The sequence below is a fragment of the Ranitomeya variabilis genome, chromosome 2 (assembly GCF_051348905.1).
Source record: "Ranitomeya variabilis isolate aRanVar5 chromosome 2, aRanVar5.hap1, whole genome shotgun sequence".
In the NCBI taxonomy this organism is placed as follows: Eukaryota; Metazoa; Chordata; class Amphibia; order Anura; family Dendrobatidae; genus Ranitomeya; species Ranitomeya variabilis.
Window position 1 is genome coordinate 196,560,099 of NC_135233.1, and position 14,441 is coordinate 196,574,539.

Genomic DNA, 14,441 nt, shown 5'->3' on the forward strand with positions numbered 1-14,441 from the left:
TGAGGTAACGGTTTACTGGCACACAGCTATGACACAGTATTGAACTAGAGTTGATCACAGGGGTTTTATTCAAGCTTCATTTCATCACGCAGAATCACTTCTCTTCATGCAATGCTTCATCAACATATATAAAAGTCTCTTCACAGATAACTTTTCATCACAGATAACTTCTCTCCACACACAATGTCTTAACCAGTGCAGAACTGTACCTTGCTAATGCAGTGAGGTTGGGGGAGGGGGATGAGTCCAGTACTGTAGGTCTCTCATTTCTATCTTGATGTAATAAAGATGATTCTGGCTGTCCTGACTGCTTTTATGATTACAGCAATCACTTCCCAGGAAGAACTGGTCTATACAGTTGTCTGATTTCTGTCTGACAGGAGACTCTCTAGCACACACCTTACTCTTGGACACAATAATAACTTTCCCAATATCCCCTGGGGCTGAGCTAACCACTCCCAGTTTGCTATAACCATTTTAACCCATATATTTGCTGGATGATTCAAAATCAACAGTGCAGCTTCTATCTGTCACATATTCCAACTACTATATCACAAGGAAGCTACGACCTTCATCCTTTAAACCCTGCATAGGAATGTGGACTTACACAGTAACCCTGTGCTGAGTCCTGAGAGTAGTTGCTGGCCAGTGGTGTAGGCTGGCAGAAAGAATAGCCCTATAGCCAGGTCCGATCCAGGAGGTACAAGGAAGAATAAAATCAAAATTGTCAGGCAGGAGAATGGTCAGTAAACAAGCAGAGGACAGAATCAGGAATATTCAGAGGAAACACAGGAGATCCCCAGAGCTAATCTAGCTATAACTGGTAGTGAATAGCAAGACGTCAGGATCTTAAAACACAGACAAGACATCAGTCAGCAAACACTAACAGAAGCTAAAACGTGAGCTCCCAGGGCAAAGTCCTGTAATGTACCAGTGAATATTACCTGAAAGTGAAGTTGGCACCAGCGCACACACATTGCAGGACTTTGCTCTGCCATTAGTAGCTTGGCTGTGTATATCAGTCAGGACTCCTGCAGCCGATTGCACTGGTAAAGAAGTTGTGCCATACAATCAGTATGACATCTATTTATATGTCATGACAGATACATATGCATATAATGCCAAAGGGTTAGGGTTAGGGTTAACCCTAACCATTTGCTTATTACCACTTGGGTCTTTCCTCATCTTCTAAATAAAATTTGTGCTCCAGACCAAAAAAAAAACCAAAACATTGGTTTTGGTCAACAAGCTACTAAAAAGTTCAAGCAAGATCCTTGATTTAAAAAAAATTACTAATCAGCTACTTGAAATAGAAAAAGCATTTTTTTCCAGGATGGGAGGAAACAAAGTAGAGAAGATAAGTGTTCACATAATCAGACATGGCAGGTCTTATGTGTGATGGAACATTTCAGCTCATTGTTTTGGCTTTTCCAGAACAACATAGTATAATCTGTAGAAGTAGAGATAGCGACTTCGCTCTTGACTACAATGCCTTTTTTCAGTTATTGGAAGCAGAAATCATAGGAAGACAAAGCGGCTGCTGTGCTACATCGCAGATAAAGTGCAGGCTGGAGAAATTCAGATGTTCTGGCTTTAAAATGCCACAGCTCCCACATTACCCACTGGACGCTCGCAGAAGGAATAATGACCACATTGTTGTAATTATGCTTTACATGGCTGACGGGATAAATGAGTTTAAGACAAATGTAAAGCAGTAATCTTGGACGAGGCTGAATATGAAGCTGACTGTAGTACGGTGTCTGATGAATGTCGGCTTTTTTCTAAGCTGTAGAGCAAAGCAATTGTGACAAGTGATATAAATAATGAGGCCGCGATACATCAGATTTATAATATTACCTGGGTGCAATCCATGTTCTTATAGTCTACACGTGATCCATGCCTAAACAATCATATAAAAAGAATTATTTCATATATAGGATACTGTAAGGCAGTAAGGTAGCACCGTATGCAGTGAAAAGGCAGTGACCCACAAAGTTCAAACACAAAAGTCTCTTTAATGTGTTACTCCTCACTAGGGTTGAGCGAAACGGGTTGGCAATTTTCAGAAGTCGCCGACTTTTGGCAAAGTCGGGTTTCATGAAACCCGACCCGACCCCTGTGTGGGGTCGGCCATGAAGTCGGCGATCTTCTGAATCTGGAATCGGAATTCCGATACCGATTCCCGGTATGTTTAAGATATCGGGAATTGGTATCGGAATTCAGATTTAAGTGTAAAATAAAGAATTAAAATAAAAAATATCGCTATACTTACCATCTGATGCGCCCTGGTACTAAGCGGGAACCTTCCTTCCTTAGAATCAGCCTTCCAGGACCTTGCGGTGACGTCGCGGTGACGTCGCGGCTTGTGATTGGTCGCGCGGCCGCCCATGTGACCGCTCGCACGACCAATCACAAGCCGCGACGTCACCGTGACGTCACCGAGGGTCCTGGAAGGGCTGATTCTTAGGAAGGAAGGCTGCCGGAAAGAAGCAGGGCGCGTCCGAGGATGAGTATATACCTAATAGGAATATACTCACCCTCGGCTTCTTTCCGGCAGCCTTCCTTCCTAAGAATCAGCCCTTCCAGGACCCTCGGTGACGTCACGGTGACGTCGCGGCTTGTGATTGGTCGCGCGAGCGGTCACATGGGCGGCCGCGCGACCAATCACAAGCCGCGACGTCACTGCGACGTCACTGCGACGTCACCGCAAGGTCCTGGAAGGCTGATTCTAAGGAAGGAAGGTTCCCGCTTAGTACCAGGGCGCATCAGATGGTAAGTATAGCGATATTTTTTATTTTAATTCTTTATTTTACACTTAAATATGGATCGCAGGGCCTGAAGGAGAGTTTCCGCTCCTTCAGACCCTGGGAACCATTGGAAACCCAATGCACTGCATTGGGTTTCGAGTTTCGGCCGACCCCGACCCTGACTTTTTTATAGGATCGGCCGATTTCACTCGACCCGACTTTTGAAAAAGTCGCGTTTCGTGAAACCCGACCCGATCCTATAAATGTAAAGGTTGCTCAACCCTACTCCTCACTACATTATAGGTCCAATTCACACAAGTGCAATTGTTATCAGTGTTCACTTCACACCAGTCCATTAGAATACATAGTATACGGCTTTAGATTGCAGTCCCTAAACAGGCCGGACGTCGCTTTGTCCAGTTTCCCTGGGCAACCGCACACCGGAACCAAGTTTCGTGTACACACAGCTTTATATGTTGCAGACATTACACACGCCAGTCCTCCTCTGACTAGTTTCTGTGGGTGTCCAGCACTGCTGTATCACAGTCTCTTTCCACAGCCGTACATAGCCCAGGATATCCTCCAGATAGGAGCCAGGCACCAAATCCACCTGTTTTGCAATCGTTACACATGCCAGTCCTCCTTCGGGCACAGGACATCCACCTCCTGTTCACCTTCGGGCACAGGACATCCACCTCCGGTTCACCTCCTGGCACAGGACATCCAGCTCCTGTTCACCTCCTGGCACAGGACATCCACCTCAGCAACCAGTTATCGTAGACAACTTGCATAGCTGTGTATGCTGCGGGTGCCAGTCCAATTGGCTCCACTTGCAGACCGTGCTCCGCAACACCAACTGCTCTGCACAGTAGCAAGCACCAACTCACTCTGGCCCTGACACGCCTGAGACTCCTCAGACTCACTAAGACCTCACTAAGACTTCACTAACCCTTTCCTGCAGGGCTTTTAACATAGAAACCTGTGGCTTCCTGCCACATGGAAAACCCGGACTGGACATGAAACGGACTGCACCACAACATACTGCAGTCATTTTCAAAACACACATTCCAGAGCCAGTTTTTCCTACATCTGTCTTGGACAACAGCATGTCCATTATTTTTATTATTTCTAAACTGCATTCCAGTCACCGCTACACCCGGGACTGCCATGCACACCTATGGACTTCATACGTCTCCATGCACAACCTGGGGAGAACACACAGTGACCCCTACCTGTGACATTGGTCACTGCTTCACCATTGCAATCCAAGCTACACCTGCGACTGCAATACCCCCTCTTGGCCTCACTACGCCTCCGTGCGCATTCTAGGGAGCATAAACAGTGCCCCTAGCTGTAACAGGGGTCACTGCCTCACAGATACAAAGACAAATATTGGAAATCCCACACATTACACCTACAGGAACTTTAATGACATCTCATTCTGAATCCATAGCCATTAATATGGAGTTAGACTTCCAATCTTCTGGACAAGATCTGTCACTCCATAAAAACACAAATGTTCAAAGTCTAGCAAAGGAAAACTTTACACCACTCTATCCAGCGCTTGGCATTCATTGTGCTTGGTGATGTAAGGCCTGTGGGCAGTTTTCTTGGCCATAGAAACCCGTTTCATGAAGTTCCCGATGCAGTTTTTGTGCTCATGTTAAAGCCAGCAGAGACGTTCCCGATCTTTATGTGACCTGTAAGCCACTCCATAGCTGAGCTTCTGTGGTTCCTAAAGGCTTGCACTTTTCAATAGCACTCACGGTTGATTGCGGAATATTTAGGAGGAAATGTCACAAAGTGACCGATATCATCCTATTAGAGGACCATGCTCAAATTCAGTGAGTTCTTTAGAACAACCCAGGGATCCTAACAACAAAGAAGAGGTCAGACTGGACACCTCCACCTGGACGCAACCCTCATTTGGATAAATATATAGACTCCTTAAGACATTTGTTAAAATCCACCATCATAGATACTAACAGGAGACATGCATCCAACATCAGTGCCCAAGAGAGAAAGGCCATACAGTCTCTGAAAACCAACAAAGAAATCATCATCAAACCTGCTGACAAGGGAGGTGCAATAGTCATGATGAACACATCAGACTATATGAAGGAAGCAAACAGACAACTTGAGAACACACACTACTACAAAAAATTGGAGTCGGATCCTACACAGGACTATTACAAGGAACTAAACAAGTTGGTATCTTGTCTGCCCTACGAATTCATAAGAGCCAATGACCTGATACCCGAAAGTCCAAGAACAGGGATATTCTACATGCTTCCCAAAATCCACAAATCTAGAAATCCAGGAAGACCAATTATTTCATGTGTGGGCACCCTTACTGAACAGGTATCTGGATGGGTAGAGGGTATTCTTAAACCACTGGTAAAGGATACACCCAGCTTCATTCAGGACACAACTGACCTATTGAATAAACTATCAGCAATAGGTCCTCTACCAGAAGGAACCATCCTGGCCACCATGGATGTGGAATCTTTGTACTCCAATATCCCACACCAGGATGGATTAAATGCCTGCAAATTCTTCCTGGAATACACAGGGACTAATGCACATTATGTGGTGAAACTTATAAAATTCATCCTCACCCACAATTACTTTGAATTTGACAAGAAGATCTATCTACAGGAGACTGGCACAGCAATGGGAAGTAAAATGGCCCCACAGTATGCAAATCTATTCATGGCCAAGCTTGAAAGCGACTTTTTGTCCTCATGTCCCATCAGGCCTGTGGCCTACTACCGCTACATTGATGATATTTTAATCATCTGGACGGAGTCTGAGCCACAGCTAAATACGGTCCATGAACAGTTTAATCAATTTCACCCTACCATTAACTTGACACTCAACTACTCCTGCACTGAAATTAACTTTTTGGACACCATCATTAAGCTGCAGAACAATAAAATAGAGACATCCCTGTATCAGAAATCAATCGACCGTCCAACATACCTTAAATGGGACAGTTTCCATCCAAAACACATAAAAAACTCTATTGTCTACAGCCAAGCCATCAGATACAATCGTATATGTTCCAACCCCATGGATAGGGATGAACACCTTGGTCGCCTCAGAAAGACCTTTTTGAATTAGGGCTACCATCCAAGAACAATTGAAAACCAGATTACAAGAGCCACCAGAATATCAAGAAATCACCTGCTACATTACAAAGCTAAAGAAGAAAATAACCGGGTTCCTCTAGTAGTCACCTACAATCCAAATCTGGAGGTGCTAAGGGGAGATGCACGGAAATTACAACCTTTACTACAAAAAGATGCCCGATTACAATCCATTTTCCCAGACCCCCAACTACTGTGTTTTAGGCAGCCCCCAAATCTAAGAAGCATCATTGTCAAGAGCTCCCTGTCCTCTCCAACAGCTGCAGGTACCTTTCCCTGCAATCAGAAAAAATGTAAAACCTGTCCATTTATAATGACCACGGACAAGATAAAGATCCCTAATTCACATCAGGACTACAAGATACCAGGTACTTTCAGCAGCGTCACATCTAATGTGGTGTACCTAATCATTTGTACTAAATGTCCAACTGGGGGCCTGTATGTAGGGGAGACAGGGCAAAAGCTTAGAACAAGAATGAATTCTCACCGCCACACAATAAGAGAAAAAAGAATGGATCTACCTGTGGCAATACATTTCTGTCTCCCAAATCATAACATTACGGACATGAAATTACTTGTGTTAAAAGGTAGCTTCAACTCTAAGAGAGACAGAAGAGTCTGGGAATATAAACTGATGACGACCTTTGACAATCTCACTGCAGGAATGAATGTGTCGCACGGATTTATGTCTTTTTACATCAACTAAGTACCTTGCCCCTCAGACCATGTGGGGTCATCACAACAGAAACAGACCCAATCAGAGGATAATAAAACATTCCCTATCTAAGAACTGGCCCAATATTTATGGACATAACTGTTTATTACTCATGGTAATTCTGCTTCATGTCACCTGTCTTATCCATGGTTTTTCCTTTTTTTAATTTTTTTTCTTTCTGTGCTTTGTTGTACATAAATATGTGAATCTTCAGAATTTCTTTTAGTCTTTCCCTGATGAAGAGACGTATGTAGTCTCGAAAGCTTGCAATTTGTTACCATCTTTTCGGTTAGCCATTAAAAGGTATCAACCACTGAGGACTCTCAATTCTAAATATTTTTCTATCTACTGGCTAACACGGTACCAAGATATATATCTTTCCTGTATTAGAACAACCCATTCTTTCACAAACGTGTCTAATGGCAGCCTGCATGGCTAGGGGCTGGGGGAATGCAGATCGCATGCTTGTGATCACATGGCCAGACAATCCTGACAGTATGCAGTGTGCGCCGCGCGCTGTAAGGATTCAGACGTCTGCAATCACATAGACTGACCACAGACTTGTAGCAGAATATCGGACAACACCTTTAAGGACAAATGTGGTGGAGTTTCTGCAAGAAGGCATGTCTGTAATCTTAGACATAGTATTTTACAATTCACTACTGTAGGATGTTACCCTTTGTTTTAATGTACAGTTCCCTTGGAAAGTATTCATAAACCGTGAACTTTTCCAAATTTTACACACCCTCAAACTGAAATATTTTTTATTTGGATTTTATGTGATACCAATACAAAGTAACAAGTATTTGTGAAGTGTAAAGGAAATAAGAAATTTTCTAATAATTTTAAAAATATAAATCATATAATTGTGATGTGCATTTGTATTAAGCCCCCTATATGTCAGTACTCTGTAGGACCACCTTTCTCAGCAGTTACTGCTGCAGTCTTTTGGGGTCTGCCACTCTTTGCACATCTAGAGGTGACATTTTGCCCCTTCTTCTTTGCAATCTCGCTCAGTGAGATTGGATGGAGACATCTGTGAACAGCAATTTTCACGTCTTATCACAATGGGATTCAGGAAAACACCATTGGAGGAAAACCTCCACTAAACTAAACAAAAAAACACCAGAACACAGGCAGGGATGCTTACCTGTTCAAGGCCTCCAACAATTGCACTACCCAGGGTGCACCAGGCCCAAGTAAAGATAGCAAACAACACAGGTGCAAATAATACCGATGCAGCCAACCTACAATCAGGAATTGGCTGCTTGGAGCACCCATGCAAAAAAATAGTCTGTATGTGGCATGTTCACACAGGACTGCAAAGTATATGGTGAAAAGCCTATTAATGACGCCATATATATAGCGGGCTAACCATGATGCATCCTGTGTGAACAGAGGCCACAGTGTACAGAGCCATCTAGGGCCCAGGCGCACCCTGGAAAAATGTACAGTGCACCAAAAACATAACAATGTATGCAAGGTATTGGTCGATATTATGGCCACAATATTGAAGCTGCCAACCCACGTCAAGGGTCCTTGTATCTTGGCAGTCCTAATCTAAAAAAACACCATTGGAGGAAAACCTCCACTAAACTAAACAAAAAAACACCAGAACACAGGCAGGGATGCTTACCTGTTCAAGGCCTCCAACAATTGCACTACCCAGGGTGCACCAGGCCCAAGTAAAGATAGGGATTCAGGTCTGGACGGTTACTGGGTCGTTCACACACATAAATATGCTTTGATCTAAACCCTCCATTGTGGCTCTGGCAGGAGTGAACAGTGCTCTGTGAGATATTCAAAGCTTGGGCTATTTTTGTTTAGAACCTAACCCTGCTTTACTCTTCTCCACGACTTTATCCCTGACCTGTCTGGTGGGCTCCTTGGTTTCCATGATGCTGTTTGATCCCTAATGTCCTCAAACCTCTGAGGCCTTCACAGAACAGCTGTAGTTACAGTGAGAAGAAATTACACACAATTATGTGACTTCTGGAGGCAATTGGTCATACAGGATTACATACATACATACAACATACATACTACATACATACATACTACGTACATACTACGTACATACTACATACATATACATACATAGTACATACTACATACATACATACTACATACATACTACATAATACATACTACATACATACTACATACATACTATATTCATACATACATACTACAAATACATACATACTACATACATGCTACATACATACAACATACATACTACATACATACAACATACATACTACATACATGCTACATACATACAACATACATACATACATACATACATACTACATACATACATACTACATACAATACTACATACATACAACATACATACGTACATACATACATACTACATACATACATACTACATACATACATACATACTACATACATACTACATGCATACATACCACATACATACTACATACACTCACCGGCCACTTTATTAGGTACACCATGCTAGTAACGGGTTGGACCCCCTTTTGCCTTCAGAACTGCCTCAATTCTTCGTGGCATAGATTCAACAAGGTGCTGGAAGCATTCCTCAGAGATTTTGGTCCATATTGACATGATGGCATCACACAGTTGCCGCAGATTTGTCGGCTGCACATCCCAAAGATGCTCCATACAAGGCAGGATGGATCCATGCTTTCATGTTGTTTATGCCAAATTCTGACCCTACCATCCGAATGTCGCAGCAGAAATCGAGACTCATCAGGCCAAGCAACGTTTTTCCAATCTTCTACTGTCCAATTTCGATGAGCTTGTACAAATTGTAGCCTCAGTTTCCTGTTCTTAGCTGAAAGGAGTGGTACCCGGTGTGGTCTTCTGCTGCTGTAGCCCATCTGCCTCAAAGTTCGACGCACTGTGCGTTCAGAGATGCTCTTAGGCCTACCTTGGTTGTAACGGGTGGCGATTTGAGTCACTGTTGCCTTTCTATCAGCTCGAACCAGTCTGCCCATTCTCCTCTGACCTCTGGCATCAACAAGGCATTTCCGCCCACAGAACTGCCGCTCACTGGATTTTTTTTCTTTTTCGGACCATTCTCTGTAAACCCTAGAGATGGTTGTGCGTGAAAATCCCAGTAGATCAGCAGTTTCTGAAATACTCAGACCAGCCCTTCTGGCACCAACAACCATGCCACGTTCAAAGGCACTCAAATCACCTTTCTTCCCCATACTGATGCTCGGTTTGAACTGCAGGAGATTGTCTTGACCATGTCTACATGCCTAAATGCACTGAGTTGCCGCCATGTGATTGGCTGATTAGAAATTAAGTGTTAACAAGAAGTTGGACAGGTGTACCTAATAAAGTGGCCAGTGAGTGTACAATACATACTACATGCATACTACATACATACATGCATACTACATACATGCTACATACATACAACATACATACATACATACATACTACATACAACATACATACAACATACATGCTACATACATACTACATACATACTGCATACAATACATTCATACATTACATATAATACATACATACAGACATACAGTACATACAGTTAGGTCCATATATATTTGGACAGAGACAACATTTTTCTAATTTTGGTTACAGACATTACCACAATGAATTTTATACAAAACAATTCAGATGCAGTTGAAGTTCAGACTTTCAGCTTTCATTTGAGGTTATCCACATTAAAATTGGATGAAGGGTTTAGGAGTTTCAGCTCCTTAACATGTGCCACCCTGTTTTTAAAGGGACCAAAAGTAATTGGACAGATTCAATAATTTTAACTAAAATGTTCATTTTTAGTACTTGGTTGAAAACCCTTTGTTGGCAATGACTGCCTGAAGTCTTGAACTCATGTACATCACCAGACGCTGTGTTTCCTCCTTTTGGATGCTACTCCAGGTCTTCACTGCGGTGGTTTTCAGTTGCTGTTTGTTTGTGGTCCTTTCTGTCTGAAGTTTAGTCTTTAACAAGTGAAATGCATGCTCAATTGGGTTGAGATCAGGTGACTGACTTCGCCATTCAAGAATAGTCCACTTCTTTGCTTTAATAAACCCCTGGGTTGCTTTGGCTTTATGTTTTGGGTCATTGTCCATCTGAAGTATGAAACAACGACTAATCAGTTTTGCTGCATTTGGCTGGATCTGAGCACACAGTATGTCTCTGAATACCTCAGAATTCATTTGGCTGCTTCTGTCCTGTGTCACATCATGAATAAACACTAGTGACCCAGTGCCACTGGCAGCCATGCATGCCCAAGCCATCACACTGCCTCTGCCATGTTTTACAGATGATGTGGTATGCTTTGGATCATTAGCTGTACCACTCCTTCGCCATACTTTTCTCTTTCCATCATTCTGGTAGAGGTTGATCTTGGTTTCATCTGTCCAAAGAATGTTCTTCCAGAACTGTGCTGGCTTTTTTAGATGTTTTTTAGCAAAGTCCAGTTTAGCCTTTTTATTCTTGATGCTTATGAGTGGCTTGCACCGTGCAGTGAACCCTCTGTATTTACTTTCATGCAGTCTTCTCTCTATGGTAGATTTGGATATTGATACGCCGACCTCCTGGAGAGTGTTGTTCACTTGGTTGGCTGTTGTGAAGGGGTTTCTCTTCACCATGGAGATTATTCTGCGATCATCCACCACTGTTGTCTTCTGTGGGCGCCCATGTCTTTTTGCATTGATGAGTTCACCAGTGCTTTCTTTCTTTATCAGGATGTACCAAACTGTAGATTTTGCCACTCCTAATATTGTAGCAATTTCTCAGATGGGTTTTTTCTGTTTTCGCAGCTTAAGGATGGCTTGTTTCACCTGCATGGTGAGCTCCTTTGACCGCATGTTTACTTCACAGCAAAACCTTCCAAATGCAAGCAACACAACTCAAATCAACTCCAGGCCTTTTATCTGCTTAATTGAGAATGACATAATGAAGGGATTGCCCACACCTGTCCATGAAATAGCCTTGGAGTCATTTGTCCAATTACTTTTGGTCCCTTTAAAAGCAGGGTGGCACATGTTAAGGAGCTGAAACTCCTAAACCCTTCATCCAATTTTAATGTGGATACCCTCAAATGAAAGCTGAAAGTCTGAACTTCAACTGCATCTGAATTGTTTTGTTTAAAATTCATTGTGGTAATTTCTATAACCAAAATTAGAAAAATGTTGTCTCTGTCCAAATATATATGGACCTAACTGTATAACATAGAGTACATACTCACCATCACTTGTCAATTTGTTCCCCGAAGTCAGTGTCATCTGTAAAAAATATTAAAATAACAAACAACAAATATACTCCCTGATCCGCAGAATCCACGAGTGTCCCACGATTATCTCCCGTGGAGAATAGCAGCATCAGCTGATGCGACCGTTCTCTAGGGGCTCCAGGAACACAATGACGGGAGGAAGGTATTCTTCTGCACTGTATTCCTCCGCCACTGTAAAAAAATAGTCCCTAGTCTCACTTTTGGCATTGCCGTGTGAGAAATTTTCCCATGCAGCAATTGCCATAAAGTGAGTCTTTGAACTATAGTAACCTCTCAGTGATACACTGCAGGAGCCATTGTCTCCTGTCAGTGTGTCACTGAGGGTCCTATAGAGCAGTGACATCACCCGATGTCACTGTTCTATAGGGGAGATCATCGTGGGACACTCGTTATTAATTGGACTACAGACCCCCAGCAGGCCGCACAGACCCCCGAGAGGCCCACACAGACCCCCGGCAGGCAGCACAGACCCACGGCAGGCCGGACAGACCCCTGGCAGGCCGCACAGACCCCCGGCAGGCCCACACAGACTCTCGGCAGGCCCGTACAGACCCCCGGCAGGCCCGCACAGACCCCCCACGGTCTCACACAGACCTCGCCCGCACACACAGACACGCAGTCTCCTCCCACGCACCGCCCACACTCCATTATAGTGCATCATTGCACTATAGGAACTTCCGATTCCAGTATCCGATATCTTAAAAGTATCGGAATTCAGTATCGGAAATCCGATACAGCGAATATCGTCCGATACCCAATATTTGCAGTATCGGAATGCTCAACACTAATAATTAGAAAAACAAATATATTTTCCTTTATGCTTGTGTTGGTATCACATAAAATGCCAACATTTAAGTTTGTAGATGTATTGTGAAAAAATCTGGAAAAATTAGCGGGGTATGAATATTTTTTCAAGGCCTTGTAACTAGTATCTTTTAATACAATTATTACAGATAAGTTTGCATTATAATTCTGTTTAATTGGGTGTCTACATGTATATATCAGTTTATATTTTCATTTCTCAAAGATTTTGCTTTTTTCATTTTCTGTTTTTTTCCTTCCTTTCGTCCAAGAGCCATAACTTTATCATTTTTCTGTCCCCACAGCCATATGAGGAGCGCATGTTCACTATATGGTACACCTTACATGGCAATATGATTCCCCAAGTCAGTCCGAGTGCGCAGATACCAAACATGTATAGTTTATTTTTTATTTAAATAGTGAAAAAAAAATTGGAAATTTGTAAAAACAAAATTTGTCGCCGTTTTCCGAGACCCGTAACATTTTTAATTTTCGGAATATGGACCCGTGGGAGGGATTATTTTTTGTGCATTGAGCTGGTGATTTTTCTGATACAATTTTGGGGTACATACATTGTTTTGATCACTTATTTCATTTTATTGCAATGTTTTGGCAGCTGAAAAACCATAATTAATCATTTCAATTTTTTTTTCTTGTTACGCTTTTTACCGATCCAATTAATTTATTTTATATTTTGATAGTTTAGACTTTTACGAACTAAGCTATACCAAAATGTGTATCTTTATAATTATTTTATTTTTGGACTGATTTGAACTTTTGTATTTTTTAACTTTTTTTTTTATATTTTTAACAACTTTTTTTTCATATTTTATTGTATTTAATAGAGCCGAAAGCTGCGATCGTCCGATCTCTTGTGCTATACGTAGCAATGTATCAGGAAAGCAAAAATAAGAGCAAAAACAGGCACTTTTGTCCTGGTGATATGTCCTCTTTAAACTTTTTACTTGTGAATGATGATTTATTTCACCTATTACTAATGATCATGCTTTAGATTCTGTAATCCTCCCTATGATAAAGCTGGTGACGTTAGTCTTCTGTAAGGCAGGTCGGCATTCCTGGCGTTAGGCAGGTGACATTTAATCTTGGTTTACCTCATCACCTACTTCAGCCTGTCTATTTCTGCTATCGGCTGAGCAGTTTCCGGTTTTTCCTGATTTGTTTTGGTTACTGCAGTTCACACAAATAAACCAAGAGCCTCCCATGTGCTATCTTCTGTTGGAAAATAAAGGGTTGCACAATGAACTACAGCAGTCATATATTTCCTTCACCACCCTCAACCATCTTGAGATACTAACCCCTTTCACCACTTGGGATTTTTCGTTTTTGTTTTTCGCTCCCCTGTTTTTGCTTTTTGCTCCCCTCCTTCCCACAGCCTTAAAAAATTTTATTTTTCCATCATTATGGCCATGTGAGGGCTTGTTTTTTGCAAGAGTTGTAATTCTGAATTACTCCATTGATTTTACCATATAGTGTACCAGAAAATTGGAAAAAAATACAAGTGCGGTGAAATTGCCAAAAAGTGCAATTCCACAACTGTTTTTTTTTTTTTTTACCATGTTCACTAAATGCTAAAATTGACCTGCCATTATGATTCCCCAAGTCATTACGAGTTCATAGACACCAAACATGTCTAGGTTCTGTTTTATTTAAGTGGTGAAAAAAAAAAAATAACAAAAATAAAAAACAAAAAAAGAATGTTACCATTCTCCGAGACCCGCAGCGTCTCCATTTTTTGTGATCTTGGG

The 14,441-nt window shown here is 42.1% G+C and overlaps 2 protein-coding genes across 4 annotated transcripts in view; one reads left to right on the forward strand and one right to left on the reverse strand.

Moving 5' to 3' along the window:
• The window catches only part of LOC143804873 (uncharacterized), a 47,952-nt gene extending 46,989 nt beyond the window's left edge, over positions 1-963 (reverse strand). The window contains exon 1 of one of the 2 annotated variants that reach the window (XM_077283408.1): positions 945-963. The gene's annotated coding sequence lies outside the window, so the exon portion shown is untranslated. Of the gene's footprint in view, positions 1-209; positions 353-944 lie in introns of those variants that run through there. The other variant, XM_077283406.1, reaches the window with a different exon arrangement.
• LOC143804872 (coagulation factor VIII-like) overlaps positions 1-14,441 on the forward strand; it is a 252,139-nt gene that overhangs the window by 219,711 nt on the left and 17,987 nt on the right. The window lies entirely within an intron of this gene.